Consider the following 19,293-nt stretch of genomic DNA (forward strand, 5'->3'; position numbering starts at 1 on the left):
CATAATTTGCATTCGTGGAATTTTCTGCAAGCCATGCATACCAGGTGTCCAAGAGCACCCTGGACATAGGAGATTAACGTGGGGAAACGGTTTTGATTTTTTTGCGCCTGTACGGTTGATTTTATTGAAAAATCGTATTAATGAAAGTTGTAGTACCTATCACGGACTAGTTTTCTGTATTTTTTTCGGATCTCCAGCTTGAGCCCTTTCGTCGTAAAACACTAACAAAAATGAGAAAATTTAAACTTTTGGCCTGCACTGTATAGGCGGTTGTCGAGCAACCGTACCAGCAACAATGATCTGTTTACCCGTTATACCAGGTATATACCAGGTGTCCAAGAGCACCCTGGACATAGGAGATTAACATGGGAAAACGGTTTTGATTTTTTTGCGCCTGTACGGTTGATTTGATTGAAAAATCGTATTAATGAAAGTTGTAGTACCTATCACGGACTAGTTTTCTGTATTTTTTTCGGATCTCTAACTTGATCCCTTTCGTCGTAAAACATGAACAAAGATGAGAAAATTTAAACTTTTGGCCTGCACTGTATAGGCGGTTGTCGGGCAACGGGTAAACATTTCATTGTTGCTGGTACGGTTGCTCGACAACCGCTTATACAGTGCAGGTAAAAAGTTTAAATTTTCGCATTTTTGTTCGTGTTTTACGACGAAAGGGCTCAAGTTAGAGATCTGAAAAAAATACAGAAAACTAGTCCGTGATAGGTACTACAACTTTCATTAATACGATTTTTCAATCAAATCAACCGTACAGGGGCAAAAAAATCAAAACCGTTTCCCCATGTTAATCTCCTATGTCCAGGGTGCTCTTGGACACCTGGTATATTATTAAATAAGGAATAGAAATAGGATAGATAGTTTTTACTTATATACTTACTTATTTACTACCTAATTGTAATTATGTTATACAGTTCCTTATATTACCTTTTTTATTGCTAAATACCAACCTTATTGTAACCCATTTAATATAGGAAGGCAAAATGTGGCACTTTTTATGTGCACATGACAACTATTAGTGCACAGGAGTTTAAACAAGGTGGTCAGCGTCACAACAGTTTTTTTTTTGTTGCCAACATGTTAAATACGCGAATTACTAGCTGAATAAATTACCATAGTAGTTTGGCATAATATTTTGCATATACAATATACATACACCAGGTAGGCAGATTGTCCTTGCATGCCGTAGGGACTTTGAAAATTGAACATAATGAATACGAATACTAAGCGTATATTTTAATGGTTTTTCTTGGTTTCTGGACAAACTGTCCCGCCTCCCACATTGTCAACAAAAGAACTGCCATCCCGCAATTCAACTTTTCACAGAGTTTATCCATCTCCTCATGCGATGTTTTGGCTTCTAGTTCAACGAGTAGTGTACTCACAAACACACTACAAGAGGAAGAAGTTCCAAAGAAAGTGGCCAAATTTGAAGAAGCAAGTGAAGCCGTTCCAATAGTTGTACCACTTTTCAAAGTACATCAGCTTGCTTAACTGTTTGTGATCAAAACACATCTTCACTTGCATCCCAGTTACAGACTGTTCATAAAAGTGTGTAAGTTTTATATTGTTACGTTTAGGGTGGTGTGCAGGAAGAGAAACAAGATCGTAGCTTAAGTATGTCGTTTTTATTTACTACTTGGTGTACAATGAACTAGATCTTACCCCCAGACTAGGAGGGCCGCTAGCACCGCCGCTGGCGGGACGCGCATGGAACACTTTCCAAGAGGGGGTATGGGCGTAAGGCCTTCTGATGTGCCGCTAAGCGGTACCCGCTCGATACGAGCAGGGTGCCCCTATGTTCGACACGCCTAAAGGATTTACTTAAGGCCCTGCAAGCCCTCTTGAAGTGTCGCCAGCGAAACCCGCTCGATACGAGCAGGGAGCCCCTATGACCGACACGCCCAAAGGACTTACTTCAGGTACTGATAGGTTCAAGAGTTCGGACGGTCACCTCTTGGTTGCGTAAGAACTCTCGTCTTTTCAGCCTGGACTTCCAAGAAGGTATCGAGCCGTCCGGGCACTAGAAAGTTCGGACTGATGCTTGAAGACCGACCTAGAGACCAGTAATCTTCGATGGCTTGAGACGCTGATTAAATACCCAAATCGTGACCCCAATTTGCCGGTCTTGCTGATTCAGCCAGTGCACTAGGGGAGACCGGGGCCCGACTAGGTAACGGAACATAGTGCAATTTATGTTATTCGTGACATCTCCCCCCTCTGAAGAGTGTTCGCCCCGGACACTTAACCCTAACTTAATTGTATAACCTACGTGCCCCATGGCTTTATTTACAATGTGTGACCATTCGTAACTCAAGTTTATTACGCTCCTCTTGTCGTCTCCCATGCGGTTCTCCTGGAATCTGTCACTCCTTCGTGGAGGGCGGCCTTGTCCCGCTTTGTCTTGTCTTCCTGTGCGCCAGAGCACCCGTTACTCAGTTCGCGGGTGATGGCGCCCTCTGTTGACTTTCCTTGTCACCTTCGAGGTGCGCGGGATGGTCGCTCGTTTTGTGGGTTCCTAGGTTGTGCTGTCCTGGCGGGAGAGGGCGTAACGGTTGGTCAACCTACTTAAATAAGTGATTTGTAAGTTATGTTTTATTGTTTATACTTAATGTTTAGACTATGTAAGCTTTTTTATGAAATATACTGAGTTTGCACCCTACTTACGCAAAATGTTACCCTTACAACTTATTTTATTGTTCAACTGGTCGCCGAAGTGTAAGAACAAAAATAATGGAGTCAAGTAAGTTCACTTTTTCCCGCTTCTCTCTATTTTTCTCTTTTTCTTCTTCTCTTTCTTCTTTTAGCCCTGCATTACCAAGGCTTCCCCTGCAGTCGACGGCGGTTACGGTCCCGGCTGCTGCGTCTCCTGCATTTTGTCCGTCCTGATTTGCCCCAAGTATGTTGTTCTAGGAGCCAGTTTGGGACTGCCAATCGCTTCCTGCCATTTCATTTTTTTCTTTTTAAGGGAATTGTACCGGAGGTGTACATTTTCAAAGTGCAGTTTGGTGACTGGCCTCCCAGCTACCCGGACACACATGTTCTGCTCCGCGAGGGGTCTTTTTGTGGTCAGATCTGCCCTTTATTGCACTATTGCACCTTTACCCCTCGCCTTCGGCGACCTGTTTTACACTTATATTATTAGTATTTACTGTTTTTTATTTCTAGTCCTAAATATATCTTTATCCTATTCAGTTGTTTTCTTGTTCTATGTCAAATTTGTGTGACCTGGCTTATTGCTCGTCCACTGTGCGCGTTTCGTTTCCTGTCAACTGTCGCTCTAGTTGATGAGCCACACCTTCGGTCAATGTCTTGCCTAATTCTGATGATTCGTCAATTTTCAACATGAAGGTTCTCGGTACCTGATGGCGTCCCTCTGCCGCCATGCCTGATATCTCTAAATTTTCCTGGATTTTTTGCTTTAAACCTTCAGTTTCGGTCTTCTGACGGGGTGATTTGTGTTTTTTACGGGAGATAAGGAAGTGTTTCAGCAAGCCGTATAATATGACGCCGATTATTAATCTTCCGATTAGCCACGTTGTCACGCCCAGCCAGTATTCCCGCGTGCCCCCCTCGGATGCTTGGGGGGCCCCGTTTTCCGTGTGGGCTGTCTGTGCCAATGCGAGTAATGTTGGTCTCCGTAATAGTAAGTAAATTACCGCTATTGACAAGACTATGTTCCACGTGAACATGAAGGAGGGGTTGCCCTGGTGTATTTCCACGTGGGCGAGGTGTTCCTGTCTTTCCCATTCACTATCCATGTTTAGCCTTACTTCTTTTTCTGAAGTTAGGTTGAAATGTGGCAGGTTTGTGGTCCAGTTACTGTTTAGGCATTCTGATAGGTTATGGAAGGTAGGTAAAAATGCCTGGTTATCTGATGGTTTTAATACGAATGTTTTTAGGTTAGTCCATGCAGCTGGTAGTATGTGGCGTATGGACGCTGGGTTTTCTTCGTCTTTGCAAGGAAATCGTTTTTGGATGACAATGTCCTTGTTTGCTAATAGCTGGCATTTGCATGGTAAGTTGATTTTTAAATGCCCCTGGTAGTTTTAACACTTCCTCCCCGAGTTTAGTGGTGCTTTTAGGGCAGCTGATTGTCGTGTTTGTTTTTGGGTGCGTGATGAGGAATTCTTCGGACCCTGTTTCTGATATGATCATTAGGTTCGACTGGTGGCAATGCATGGGGCAATGTTCCGCTATGTCTTCCACTGTGGATCCATGAAACAGTTTTCGAGCGTACGAAGGGCCTTGCGTTTGGTCGCCGGAGAATCTTGGTAAGTAGCACAGCCTATCTTGAAATGGTTTGCATTCGTGTAGTGCAATGCCTGTGATTTCTTTTAGGACCGTGGTTCCCTGGTTATTAGCCACGGCCATCATCAGTGGTGAGTGCTTTAATGTGCATGTCTGACCCTGCCATGCGAATGGGTTTGTCTGGAGTTGGAATAGCTGCCACTGATGGTTTTTAGTTACTGTTGGTACCTTGACGTGTACCACCAGCTGTTCTCCGGAGAAGGTGCACTCGCTTATTGGTATACGGAAGTATGATGCTAAGTTGGATACAGGTATAGCCAAATCGATGTTGTCTTTCCCTATTTCGTCTTTTATTTTATTTAGATCGCTCCTTAACGTCTCAGGTTGAATTAGTGACAGTGGTATATGTTTATGTCTACATTCTTGTATTGCTGATTGGCTCCGCATTCTTCTAATTAGTAAGATCATTCTCCTTGCCATCCCAAGATTTGCTTGTATGTTTGCCTCTAGAGACCCTGTCGCTAATTCCCTTCCTGCTATTTCCCTTTTCCGAACCTCGTTTAGGAAATCCTCTAATATGTGCACCCTATTTTCTGTAGTCTTGATTGCCATGTTGGTTTCTTCCTGGCAGCGTTTCTGTTCTTTAGAACGTGTGCTGATTAGTTTCAGCGTATTACTCATAGTACCATGTAGGGCATTTATATGTGCTTCCAGTTTACCCTCTTCCATGGACATTGAGTCAAGTTTTTCCTGGGTTGCTACCCCGCAGCAGTAATTAAGCCCGTCCGCAATGAATCCTAGTGAGAATGTTCGTTTCTGACGTTTTGTCTTCCCAGACTCTGTCCACTCCGGGTACCAACTGTTGGCCACTGCTCCCGCAATTATCTACACGTCTGAACCCTGGTTCCGGGCTTAGTTTAGGTTCCAACCAGGGGATAACGTATGTCAATGGAATAGTGCCCTCATAAAGTATTGTTTCTGGTAGTGTTTTCCATGTTGCTCCAGCCGACACCGCCAGCCGTTTTTATTACTGTCTCTGTTCCATGTAGGCCGACCGACTCGTGCTAGTCATTGTTCCTCTTCCTTTCATTCTACGTCTGAATCCACATCGGATATGTCCCCCAACGTCCATTCATCATAGAATGGTAAAATCCTCCCTATGTGTACTATATCCGTTTTCTTTCCTTTTTCCTGTTTTACTTCGTAATTAACCTCACTGAGTTTTTTTGTTATTCTGTAGGGACCGAACCATCGTAGCAACAGTATCTCACTTTTTCCCACCTTCCTGATTGGGATAAATATTTTCACCCTATCTCCTACCTCAAATTCACCATTTCTGTGGTATTTATCATAAATGTCCTTGTCCTTCTCTTGTTTTTTGTGGATATTATCCGCAGCAATTGCCCTTAACAGTAAAGCCTTCTCTCGTAATTCGTTCGTGTTTGATTCGTCCTCAGTTTCTAAAAGGGTGGCGTCCAGTGAGAGTGTGGGATGCCTCGCGAATATTAGTTGAAATGGGCTAAAACGTGTCGTCTCTTGTTTGGCCGTATTGTATGCAAATGTCACGAAAGGCAGATACGTGCACCAATCTGTCTGCTCTGTGTTGCAGTATAGAGACAGCATGTCAGCCAACGTTTTGTTTAAGCGTTCAGTTAGGCCGTTGCACGAGGGGTGGTATGCCGTTGTAAAAGTGCTTTTCAGACCCATAATCTGTTGTAGTTCCTGCACTAGTTCGGATTGGAATACCTTGCCTCTATCGCTGAGGATGCTTCTAGGAACGCCGTGAATTAGTATTACACGTTCTAATAGGAACTTTGCCACAGGTCCTGCCTTCCCGTTAGGCAGGGCCGCTGTGATGGCGTATCTTGACGCGTAGTCTGTTACCACCACTATCGTTGTCTTGCCTTGGTTACTCCTCCGGAATGGTCCCAGTAGGTCTATTCCTACCTTATCAAATACTTTGCCCACTTTTATTGGCTGGAGTAACCCTAATGGCTTATCGTTTGTTGGCCCTTTCCTCGCTTGGCAGTCCCTACATCCTTTAATGTAATTTCTGACGTCCTTAGTCATAGAATCCCAATAGTATTTGGGAATCATTCTACTTATGGTTTTTGTTACCCCAATATGTCCGCTGGTAGGAGCGTTGTGAGCTTCCCACAAAATTTCCTCCCTAAGTGACCGGGGTATCACGAGTGCGTGTTCCAGTCTTTCCTTCGTTTGTGTTGCTCTATACAGAACGTCCTCCCTCAGCCTAAAATTCTTTATTTTCCGTCGTGTCAGTGCGTCGACGTTTGTTGATTCGGGGTTGCTTATTGCTGATTTTAATTCTAGTATGTCCTTATCTTTATTCTGCAATTCTCCTATGTCTAACGTTGATATCGTAAAAGTGGGTATATCATCTAATTCATCTAATTCGGCTTCGCTCCACCCTGCCACCGGGTTCCGTGATAGACAGTCCGCATCTTGGTGCTTACTGCCCTTTTTGTAGACTACCGTGTAGTCAAATTCTGCCAACTTGAGAGCCCAACGTGCTAATCTTCTTGAGTGATCTTTCACATTGTGAATCCAACATAATGCGTGATGATCTGTTACGATTTTTACAGGGTGTCCATAGATTAGATGCCTTAGGTAGGTCATCCCCCAGACTGCTGCTAATAGCTCCAGCTCGCTGATCGAATAGTTCTTCTCAGCTTTTGACAAGGCCCGGCTTATATAGGCTATCGGGTGGTCTTGACCGTCACTGCCTTCTTGGAGCAGAATTGCCCCTATCCCGTCTATACAGGCGTCCGTGTGCATTGTACATCCCACATTAGGATTATAATGTTTTAGTACTGGGGATGACGTAAGTTTTTCTTTCAGCAGTTCAAATGCTTTCACCTGATCTTCACCCCAACAGAATTTGTTCTTTTTTGTGGCCTCATGTAAGGGCCGTGCCAATACCGCGTAGTCCTTTATAAATTTCCTATAAAAGTTGCATAATCCTAAAAAGCTTTGTAGGTCCTTTGTTTTCTTTGGTGTGGGGAATTGCTTAATCCCTGCAAGTTTTTCTTCCTCTGGGCTTATTCCTTCTTTGCTTACTGTGTAGCCCAAAATCCTTATCTTTTCCTGCAAATATTCGCATTTACTTGGTTTTAAAGTCAGATTGGCTTCTCTCATTTTCTGGAATACTTTTTGTAATTTTGCTAAGTGTTCCTCTAAGTTTTCTGAATAAATAATAATATCATCTAGATATATTAGTATGTCCTTCCACTTTAAGTCTCTAAATATCTTATCTGCAAGTTGTTGGAAGGTTGCTGGTGCATTGCATAGACCAAAGCTTAACACGTTGAATTCGTATGATCCATGTCCCTGTGCCGTGAAAGCCGTGTATTGTTTGGACGACTCTTCTATAGGAATCAGCCAGTAACCCGAGAACATGTCCAAAGTTGTAAAATACTTGGCATTTCCCATGTATGTGAGAATGTCATCGATTTGTGGTATCGGGTAACACGACTTTTTGGTGACCGGGTTTATAGTTCTTTTGTAATCCACGCAGAACCTCGTGGTGCCATCTTTCTTTTTCACCAGTACAACGGGGCTTGCCCACGGCGAGTGTTATTACTCCGCAAATGAGCATTTCTTTTATTTGTGTGTCAATGATTTCTCGCTCGGATTGTGAGACTCTATAAGGGCGGCATTTCACTGGTTTATCTTCTGTTACTTATATTTTGTGCTCTATCAGTTGTGTTTTGCCCATATATTTTGGTGACTTGCAAAACACGTCCCCATATTCAGCCAGTAGACTCTCTAGTTCTTTTTTGAACTGCTTATCCGTAATGTGGTCCAGTTTGTGGTCCTCTAATGTCACTACTTCTTCGTCTATTCTCTGTGTTGTAAAGAGTGCTGTGGTGCTCAAACCACTGGGCTCTTCTAGCCGTGCCACCGTTGTGTCTTTGTAAATAACTCTTCTAGTTGGCCCTATGTTCTTGAGGGACAAAGATATAGAGGTTTCGCCTCTTTTTAGGTTGCATAGTAGGTTGTTGCGTACTAGCCATCCCTCGTTTTGTACTACCCTCATATCTGTAGACATGGGTATTTCTGGTGCAATTTCGATGGGTTTTTCCTCTCCTGGCTTCAGGGTGTAATCTTCCTTTGCTTTTAACTTAATTATCAAATGGTCATCGTTTTCTATATAGTTCGGCAGGGTGTTCCAGGAGCTGGTTACTTGTGTCCTGACCTTTCTTGGTCGGGGTACTTTATTCTTTGAAACCAGCACTGTCACACTTGTTTCCTTGAATGCCTCATACAGAAAGCTTTTCAGCTTCTCCCAATCTGACTCGCTGTTTGCGGATGTCAGTCTAGGTATAGCCACCTTACTTATTTTATTTTGTATTGCCCACTCTTTCAACTTTCTACAGCAATGTTGGAGCGTATCCGAAGGGATATATTCGCTACCCTCTTCTTTTACTGTCATCTGTAGGGTATGCCTGTTTTTCTTAAACAAACTGACCATGCTCCCTATGGGTAGTTTTTCCGTGTTGTAATCTGCCAAATGGTCCCTGATGGCTTTTCCCACTCCTCTGTCTCTACTGGGAGTTGAAGAGACTGCAAAGGCCCATGCAGTGCTGCTCGGGAGACTGAAGATGGACCCCGGCATTTCCTGGACCACCTCTGTCCAGCTTCGTGTTATGCCTGTTTTTTTGTTTGCAGGATTTCGCTTTCCTTCGAGCGTTAACACCAAGTCTTGATTTAAGGTGAGTGTATTAGATACTAAGCAAATTGCTGCCTGCATTTCTCTTAAGAATTCCACACCTAAAATGAGGGGTTGTGGTGTATTCTCTAATATTGTTGCTTTAATTTCTAATTTTTTCAAGTAGTTCCCTCTGAGCTCCAGTGATGCCATCGTTTCGCCTAGACTTCTTACTTTCTGGCCGCCTGCTGTCACAAGCAACGTGGGTGGGTCTCTAACTCTATGTTTTTTGTTGACTAGGAGATGGCTTTTCACATTTAGCTCTGCGCCTGTGTCGATGATCGCCGGTACGTAACAGTCGTTTACAACAGCATTAATATACAGTATTTTGTAGCACGTCGGGCCCCGAGTGGAGAGGGTGACGGGGCTTAGTTTTGCCATCCCCTGGAGTTTGGGTGTTGCTGTCTACTTCTGCAAACAGCAGCGAAGTGGCCTATTCTGCCGCAGTTGTAGCATCTAGGCCTATTATCGTACGTTCTGGTAGATTGGTACTGTCTTCCAGGATTACTGGCCTGGTTCGTGCCATAGCCTTTCCTGGGTGGTGGAGGGGTTCTATCCTGGCGGGAATTGTAAAAGGGTGGCTGTCTTTGCCCTATTTGCCCATAGTCTTTCCTAGGCGGTGGCGGAGTTCTGTACGAACGGGTATTGTCAAATGGAGGTTGTCTTTGCGCTATTGGCACATACGCCTCCTCTTCTGTTTGACGCTGTGGTCTGAAGGTAAGTGGCGCTGCGCACTCTTCAGGAGCGTTGTCAATAGTGGCGCAAAGTTTTTTGACCTCGTCCAAATTTCTGGGTGGGTTATTGGGAAAATTTGTCAGCCAGTAGTATTTGGCTCTTGGTATGTCCCTTAACCCATTCTGAAAGATATCTAAGAATTCATCGAGGTCCAGGTTTTCCCTGTATTCCTCGTATAGTACCCGTAAATCGTAGAAAAAATTTTTTGTCTGTTCTAGGTCCCTTTGTTTCCTTTGCTTCACCTTTGCCAGTAGATGGCGACTGTGATTACCGTCGCTAAATTCTGTTCTAAATGCCTGACAGATGTGTAGCCAGTTGCTTTCGGGGTATGCTGCCTTATACTCTCTATACCAAATGTTTGCAGCCCCCTGCAGGTACGAGTGGAAGTATAGGATTTTTAGGGCATCGTTCCAACTATTGGCCACCGCTGTCCGTTCATACGTGCCGATAAATTGGGGAGCTGAATCGCTACCCAGGTTAAACGTCGGCGGGCTGATAAATTGAGGTAATGCGGGTGTTTTTTTCTCCTGCCTCTACAGTCGAAATGGTAATGTCCGCCATTTCCCTTGATCTCTTCTTGCCTTCTAATGCTTTATCTCCTTTTTCAGGGTGTATTTGTGTTCCTGTCTCTATCACCGTATTTTCCAGATCGTTTTCGGGTTCTTGTGGCTGCTCCGTGTCGTCCCTTCTTGTATTTACAAGCGTAAGGGTTAGGTAATCTGTTTCTTGCATCCAAGGGTCTCCTACGCTTGAACTCCTGTGCCTTGGTTGAAAGGGGCTGCTAGGATTTGCTGATCTCAAGTTGTACGCTTTTCTCATTCCTGTTAGGGCGTACGGCTTGGTTTGGCCACAGATATGGAGATCAGTAGCCCCGGGATTCAACAAGGCGCCTCCACCATGTCACGTTTAGGGGGTAGCGCAGGAAGAGAAACAAGATTGTAGCTTAAGTATGTGGTGTTTATTTATTACTTGGATTACAATGAATAGATCTTGCCCCCAGACTAGGAGGGCCGCTAGCACCGCCGCTGGCGGGACGCGCATGGAACACTTTCTGAGAGGGGGTGTGTAGATGCGTGGGTGTGGGGGAATGGGCGTAAGGCTTTCTTAAGTGCCGCCAAGCGGTACCCTCTCGATACGAGCTGGGTGCCCCTATGTCCGGCACGCCCAAAGGATTTACTTAAGGCTCTGCAAGCCCTCTTGAAGTGTCGCCAAGCGAAACCCTCTCGATACGAGCTGGGAGCCCCTTTGACCGACACGCCCAAAGGACTTACTTCAGGTACTGATAGGTTGAAGAGTTCGGACGGTCACCTCAGGGTTGCGTAAGAACTCTCGTCTTTTCAGCCTGGATTTCCAAGAAGGTATCGAGCCGTCCGGGCACTAGGAAGTTCGGACTGATGCTCGAAGACCGACCTAGAGACCAGTGATCTTCGATGGCTTGAGACGCTGATTAAATACCCACATCGTGACCCCAATTTGCCGGTCTTGCTGATTCAGCCAGTGCACTAGGGGAGACCGGGGCCCGACTAGGTAACGGAACATAGTGCAATTTATGTTGTTTGTGACAATATTAGGCCGGTGGAGGCAAATTTGACGTTGTCAAAAACTCCCACACCTCACAGCAAAACATCTCACTCTACAACGGAGAATTAGGACATTATAGAACCCGACGAAGAAATTAATTATCTCTTTGAGGAACAAGAGAAGATCCAAGAAGAACACACAGTTTGGAAAAACTTAAGGCATCACGCATCAATATCAAGTGTGATTACTACACTAATACTCACGGCAGTAGTAGCTATAATAGTCTTTGGAACTTGGCGATTTAGAAAGCATATCATCGCTAAAAAAGGATTAAAACCAAAAACTCCTAGGGCACCAACTGAAGATGAGGAAGAAGAAATCGAACTACGCCCGTTAAGAACCACAGGGCAACAACTGCCATCCTAAGATCAAGGTCATAAAATAAATACGCCTATTCATAGAATGTGGTCAACCACTTTATTAGCATATCATTGGTTCGACTATAAATCTGGACTTATAATGTTGGCTTAACATACGAAAGTTTCGAGTTGCAATATTTAGTTAGATTTGTGCGTAAGGAACAAAATTCCTTTAGTTAGAATTATACTACATTAACCAGGGTAAACTAGGGGATAAGATATCTTTATAATTCAGTTATTAGTATTCTATTGCATTGAAACGATTAAAACAACATTAAGCTGTATTTAGGATAAGATTCATGTGAGCATCAAACTGCTGTGGTTATATTGTTACAGAATCAATTTGCCGTTACTACAGTCATCAGGCAAACGACACCCATGATCAACACTGCAGAGCTGACCTAAGGAAAACACCTCGACCACTCGCCTCTCAACTTGAGAGTTGCCAGTATGTTAAATCTTCATTTAAACAATAGGTTATTGACATGACATGATTTAAGTGTTTAATTATTTTCAATATGGCTCAATCGAACTCATTAAGAAATAGTAAACATCCGCATAATGTGTTTGTACAAGCTATATTATGTAGGGCGATCAGTAGGCAGCATTTGCAACATCAGGTTTACAGCGACCACTAAACTGTTTTGTTTGTGAAACCAGTAAATATATTGTAACTTATATTTGTACAACAGTTTGAACATCACTGGTAATACTGGTTAGTTTTAAGTGATTGTAGAAGTAGATAAATTTAGTATTTGGTTAAAGCACAGTCTTACCATTATTCAATTAAACACCCTCATTGATTTCTGTAAAAATAAAAATATGTTATTAGTATGCAAACGCAAGTATTAAATGATTAACTTAAATCATTTCTGGCATATTAAAAATAACTCCACAAATTTGCATTGTTTGTCTTAGTTTCACTTTGCCTTACTAAACTTAATCAAGGCTAAAGTTTGTCATCATTCGGATTATCAGCCGGACGAAGTAGAAATAAGCAGCGATGTTCGCTTTTGCTTTAGTCCAAGAGCTGATGTATTTTTGTAACTCTTTATTTCGTGTGGTATAATTCAAAATATACCATGTATCTGTCTTATTATTTTCCAAATAGTATAAAAATCAGCATAGGTAATAAGTAGTCTGTTCACATTTTGACCGTGCAATACAGTCTTTATTTGTCAATGTTCAATAAGTATATATAATATATATAAACAATCTTTATTTTCAATAGAAAAAAGGCTATCGACCACTTGGTCTTTCTGCCTATGTTTACAGTGGGATTTTTTATGGTTTTGGTATACATGTTAACTTATTTCTAATTATTTACAATTTATTTACAAAAAAAAAAATCTTAGTTAAAGTGCACTAGTAGGGTGGCAGTGGGAAAGAAGTAACGGGATTGTCTAGTTTGTCTTGTTATGCACAGTGGGTTTATTATTGTCCAGTTGTTTGGATTAGTCTTCCATTTGTTCTGTAGTTGTATAAGTCTGTCTGTTATTTTGGTCATGTTTGTACGTTCGTAGAGAAGTTGGTTGGATGGGTTGTGTAGTGGGTTTTCTCGGTGTCTTATTTTGGTGTTCAATAAGTATTTAGCCCAGTTTTGTTTAATAAAGTCTTCAATCAATCGATTTACTCATACAATGAAAAATCACGATATAAAACTCGTGTACACTTTTTAACTTTTATAATAACAATGGCCATTTTTTATTAATTTTTCTCATATGCTAAAAATTTGCATGTCAAAATGAAATTACAATGATATTTATACATACGCCGTTTTTTAGACGCGTCGTTACCACGATGACTTAAATAACAAAGTGATCACCATCTGCCTGCCGCATAAGAAAAGAATTACATAATGAATTGGTTAGGTACGTACCTATATATCGCATTTTTTCATGTGCACAAAAAACAAAATATATCCTACTGTAGGATATTTCATTTAAGCAAGTAAAAGTAAATTATTTTTATAACTTAATTATGAGCATTTTGACTTTATCGGGCTTGTAACTTATAACTCTGAATTATTCAGCAGTTCAATATTTGTTTCAAAAAGTAGTCGTAGTCAGTCTGCTAGAAATCTGTACAATTTATTGTACAGGGTGGCTGCATTTTCGATGGTTTTACGGGGTATAGAGAAAACGGTAATAGATAGAAAAAAAGTAGCATACGTGTTCCGATCTTTTTTTCTGAGCTGAGATGACTGGCAAAGAGTGGGCTGCGCAAACTTCTTTTGTTTCAAAGATACGGGGGGTTTTTGAAAATTGGTCATTTTGAAACCGCCTCTGTATTTCATTTGCTATTATAGTTATCAAAAAAGGAAAAACGGTTTCCGGTAGAAGTTTTGACGTAGATTCCAATGGCGTACTCAGTTTTTTTCTATTACGTTTAGTTTCTGACATATGACAGTAAGTTCTATTTTTTTAAATGGAACACCCTATATATTTTTACGTCATTTAGTTCTGTTAATTTTTACTTCCTCAACGGTGTATTAAAACATATAAGTTTGTAAACGTTAATCTTGGTAATTAGAAAAAAGGTGTTTCCTTTACCAAAAAGTGCTAAATAATATGTATAAAAATACCCACAGTCGAAACAAAATTTGACTATGTTCATATTAACATGTTTCATGTCGTTTATAAACAGTTTTTTTTAACTTCTACCTTAAAAATAGTAGAAAATAGAAATGGCCACTTTTCTTATTAAAGCGACGGTAGAACTGTTTGCAACTTAGATTTTTTTAAATTATAGGATGTATTAAATATATTTAATTTTCTGATGTTTTAGTTTATATGATTTCCGATTGTTTTGGATTGGTATTTTAGATATTAGCATATTTTTAACTTAGCAAACGACTTTTTTTTTAAATAAGTTTATTAACCTTTACAAACTTATATGTTTTAATATACTGTTGAAAAGGTAAAAATCGACAGAATTAAATGACGTATTACAAAACACTTAAAAAATGCAAGAACTGAAACTATTAAACGGACAAAACACTTTAGATCACTGACATACAAAAACAAAGGTATTAGCACGAAAACCGCCACACAAATATACTAATCCATCTGTAGACCAGTTCTAGACTACAGACACTTACTTAGAGCAAACGCTACTGACAAAACTAAAAGATATACTCAGACTACGGAAAATTGCTCTAAGACTAATAACCAAAATAAGACACCCAGAAAACCCACTGCACAACCCATCCAACCAACTTCTCTACGAACGTACAAACATGACCAAAATAACAGGGAGACTTATACAACTACAAAACAAATGGAAAAATAATCCAAACAACTGGACAATAATAAACCCACTGTGCATAACAAGACCAACCAGACAATCCCGTTACCTCTTTCCCACTGCCACCCTACTAGAGCACTTTAACTAAGACTACTTTTTTTTTTTGTAAATAAATTGTAAATAATTAGAATAAGTTAACATGTATGATAAAACTATAAAAAAAATCCCACTGTAAACATAGGCAGAAAGACCAAGTGGTCGATAGCCTTTTTTCTGTTGAAAATAAAGATTATTTATATACAGGGTGGACCATAAGTAATGGGACATAGAGCTACAGCATATTCCTGACGTCAAAATAATACGATTTAGCTGAATTGTCCTATACCGAAAGTTAATATTAAGAAAGATACAGGGTGTGAAAGTTGAAATTTTATTTTAGCTTTTTTGTCATATCTTCACGGTCTTTTGATATAAATTACTGAAAGTTGGTATAAAGGGGTTTTGGCAGGCGTAAAATACGATGCTTTCATTTGTTTTGTAGTAGCTGATAGGGGGCGCTAGCGGTAACCATCTCCGTCCCTTCAAGAGGCTCAAACTTTTTTTTACGGAACTAAAATGGCCATATGACTTCAAAATATGATTCTAAGATGTTTTCTACGTAAAAAAGGTATACTTGTTGTAAGTCTTAGAAGTCGACAGTTTTCGAGTTATTCAAAATTTTATTATTGCATGCATTTACATGTACAGCAGATTTTAATTACTATTTTTTTTTTAAATTCTAAGTAGGATTTGATACAAAAACAAAAAGGGCGTTCATAACAACTAGCTTTATTTTAAAGTTTCCAAACATTTTTTAAACGGTCAAATTTACATACAGAAACTGTTATGTGTGTAACTTAAGGGTATACAGCACATATCGTATTAACATACGACAATGCATGCAATAATAAAACATTAAATAACTCGAAAACAGTCAACTTTTAAGACTTACAACAAGTATACCTTTTTTACATAGAAAACATCTTAGAATCATGTTTTGAGAGCATATGGTCGTTTCAGTTCCGTAAAAAAAAGTTAGAGTCTCTTGAAGGAACGGATATGGTTGCAGCTAGCGCCCCCTATCAGCTACTACAAAACAAATGAAAGCATCGTATTTAACGCCTGCCAAAACCCCTTTATACCAACTTTCAGTAATTTATATCAAACGACCGTGAAGATATGATAAAAAAACAAAAATAAAATTTCAACTTTCACACCCTGTATCTTTCTTAATATTAATTTTCGGTATAGAACAATTTCGCTAAATCGTATTATTTTGATGTCAGGAATATGCTGTAGCTCTATGTCCCATTACTTATGGTCCACCCTGTATATATATAAATGACGTAACAATATATAGGGTGTTCCATTTAAAAAAATGTAACTTACTGCCGTATGTCCAAAACTAAACGTAATAGAAAACAACTGTCTACGCCATTGGATTCTACGTGAAAAGTTGTACCGGAAACCGCTTTATTTTTTTTAATAACTTTTATAGTAAATGAAATACAGAGGAGGTTCAAAAATGGCCAATTTTCAAAAACCCCCCGTATCTTTGAAACAAAAGAAGTTTGCGCAGCCCACTCTTCGCCAGTCATCTCAGCTCAGAAAAAAAGATCGGAACACGTATGCTACTTTTTTTCTATCTATTACCGTTTTCCTCTGTACCCCGTAAAACCATCGAAAATGCAGCACCCTGTACATCGTAATGAGACGATCCTATAAACGGAATTAAGGTAAACGATTAAAGCAACTAATACGCAAATTTCCAGGATAACGTATAACCGGTTGCTGTCAGGAATAGGAATCTCCGTTGCCTGAAAATGTTGACAAGTTTAGCTACTTCATATGGACCTTTTTATATCCCAGTTTAAAGAAGGTTAGTATCGATTTGCTTCAAAGACCCAATTTTCAAAACTTAATAAACGTATGTATAAGGTTTAGCATACACACAATCATTTCAGCCTGCTACTAATTTCGTATTCAACGAGTATTTTTGGTTTGTTTCTTAAGAAAATTCATGCACCGCCCTCACAAATAGTTTTGCGGTGTGGCACTAAAACAAATCTCTCAACATCTACAGACCTTTCTGTATCAGAAACTTCTCAACTGAGAAGGGAAAAATCAGAAACAACTACTTTGAGAGCTAATACTCCTACCAACATTGAATTACACTGTTTTTCCTGTTGAATTCTTGAGTATTTAAATTACTCCTTTATAAAAGATACCAATATTTTTTCATTGGCAATTCAATAATTATTTTATTTAATTACGAATCTTGAGCTGGACATCTTCGTATAGTTGCTCCAAAAATAGTTCAACTGCATGTAAGTCGAAACTTTAGTACTCATAAAACTCATTACAATGGGTCGGTTAAAGAAACAAACTCTATGTGCCACTTACATAAGAAGGTATTACGCTCAGTTAGCGTTTTTCACCTTAATTATTTAACGTAATAAAATTCAGCTGAAATAAATTAAAAGTAAAGTCACATTATCGTGATGTGTGGGTATCATTTATCATTCGTATTAAAAAAAAAAACTTGGGTCACTTTTTAAATCAGTTGTCATTTTTTCCATAGTAAAATCAAATTTAATTATGCTTAGCCAATACAATATTTCGACTTGTTATTCCATGTAGGTAAATTATCATGTGCATTTAAACAAAATAAATATTATAACATTAAAATGTATCAATCAGCAGTTTCTTTATCGACACTTTCGCGGCGATGCGACGAGACGAGTGCAATAAAGCAAGTCTGTCACACCGGCACGCGGCGTCAAATAGAACTAATTAGTCTGCTTTACTTTATTTTCCACTAATGTCGCGATTTTGCAAGCAACCAAATAATAACCTTCGATTTTTTATGTACTGTTTGTTTTGAACGGTGGAAACATATCGAAATCCTCTTTTAATTTCTTCACTGTGCTTTTTTTTAAAAGCGGAGACTTACACATAATAAGTAAAAAATTATTTGTCGACAATTAGAAGTTCATTTACCGCATCGGCACATTTTTTGTCGTTATCGGGAATGCTTGACTTCGACATCGAAATACCACAATCCGTTGTTTTACAGTGTGGATTTAATTTTAACTTCCGATTTAGAAGACATGTAAAAATTAATTTAATAGCATGCTACAGTATGTAAAATTCAATTTTTTCTCCAAACTATTTGATTTTTTAGCTTAACTTTTATACAAACTTCTACTAAATAGAAATGCTAAAAGCACACATTTTGCTTTGAATATTGTAATCCACAAAATTCGTATACTGGGAATGTTATATTTTTTAATTCGACTTGGTCAGCTGTGTCTCTATTTTGGTGTGAAGTTTTAGAGTTGATTTAAACATCGCAACTTTTCTTCGATAATCAATATTATCGATTTCATTTATGTTACTTCTCTGTAAATTAGGATGTAACATTTTCGATTGAATAGGAAAATCGGACTGAAACTTAGCATTTTTTGATCCGCCTTTTTCTGAAATGCAAAACATTGAATCCTTTGTTATATTTGTATTGAGTGATTCATTAACATCGAATTTACCTATAACAGAATGCTTTAAAATACCAATGTGGACTATGTGGTCTCCTAAAATACCTGCCCCAAACATTAAGTTTTTCGGGATATTGGGTATGGGTATTCCTAAACCAATGTGGATTCGTGTCTGACCAATACCTACAGTTATGCCTGTTCACTTTTCCATTCAAAAAAAAACATACACTCATCACAGAAGCAAATATTGTACAACAAGTTCACGTTGTTTGTCAGATTAGTAGACATAATTTCACAAAATTGTAGTCTTCTATCATAGTCATCTTCGTTTAATTCCTGAACCAATTTTACCTTGTATGGATGAAAATTGTGTTTTTTTAAATTCTCCATACACTGCTTGTCGAAACATCCGATGCATGGGAAATTTGATTTAAAGACTGATTATTATCCATTGCAACGTGTCCCAAAACAGCAACTTCAATTGGTTCATTAATAATTTGTCTTTCAGGTTAATGTTTTTGTTTGTCACTGAACCAGTTTCCATGAATTTTTGCATCAACTTTAAGACATTCTGATGACCAATTAATTTATCTGGATGGATTGCATTGAAAGCGCGCGCGGCAGCTCGTGCACAGTCGTTATGTTTGAATTAAAAACGTACAATTTCTATTCTTTCGGCAGTCGTGTAAATCATATTGACAATGTTCCTTCAAAACGAACTTACAAGTTGACCGACTGATGCAAAAACATGGAATGGAAAACAAGTATTCGGTAGTGTTATCAGCAGTTTGACCAAAATAACAAAAAAATGTTTTTATTTTTTTCTTTGGTCTCAATTCAAAGC

General features: G+C 39.6%; 2 long non-coding RNA genes across 2 annotated transcripts in view; both read left to right on the forward strand.

Moving 5' to 3' along the window:
• Window positions 1–3,074, forward strand: part of LOC145736576 (uncharacterized) — a 279,046-nt gene extending 275,972 nt beyond the window's left edge. The window contains exon 3 of the long non-coding RNA XR_014180016.1: window positions 2,334–3,074. This is a non-coding gene — a long non-coding RNA (uncharacterized LOC145736576). The remainder of the gene's footprint in view (window positions 1–2,333) is intronic.
• Window positions 3,075–8,179: 5,105 nt separating this feature from the next.
• On the forward strand, window positions 8,180–10,234 carry LOC145736503 (uncharacterized). Its single transcript, XR_014179984.1, has 4 exons — window positions 8,180–8,999; window positions 9,123–9,282; window positions 9,330–9,712; window positions 9,949–10,234. It is a non-coding gene; the product is annotated as an uncharacterized LOC145736503 (long non-coding RNA).
• Window positions 10,235–19,293: the final 9,059 nt, after the last annotated feature.

The sequence above is a fragment of the Ips typographus genome, linkage group LG12 (assembly GCF_016097725.1).
Source record: "Ips typographus isolate SLU linkage group LG12, UJ_Ityp_2.0, whole genome shotgun sequence".
Lineage (NCBI taxonomy): Eukaryota > Metazoa > Arthropoda > Insecta > Coleoptera > Curculionidae > Ips > Ips typographus.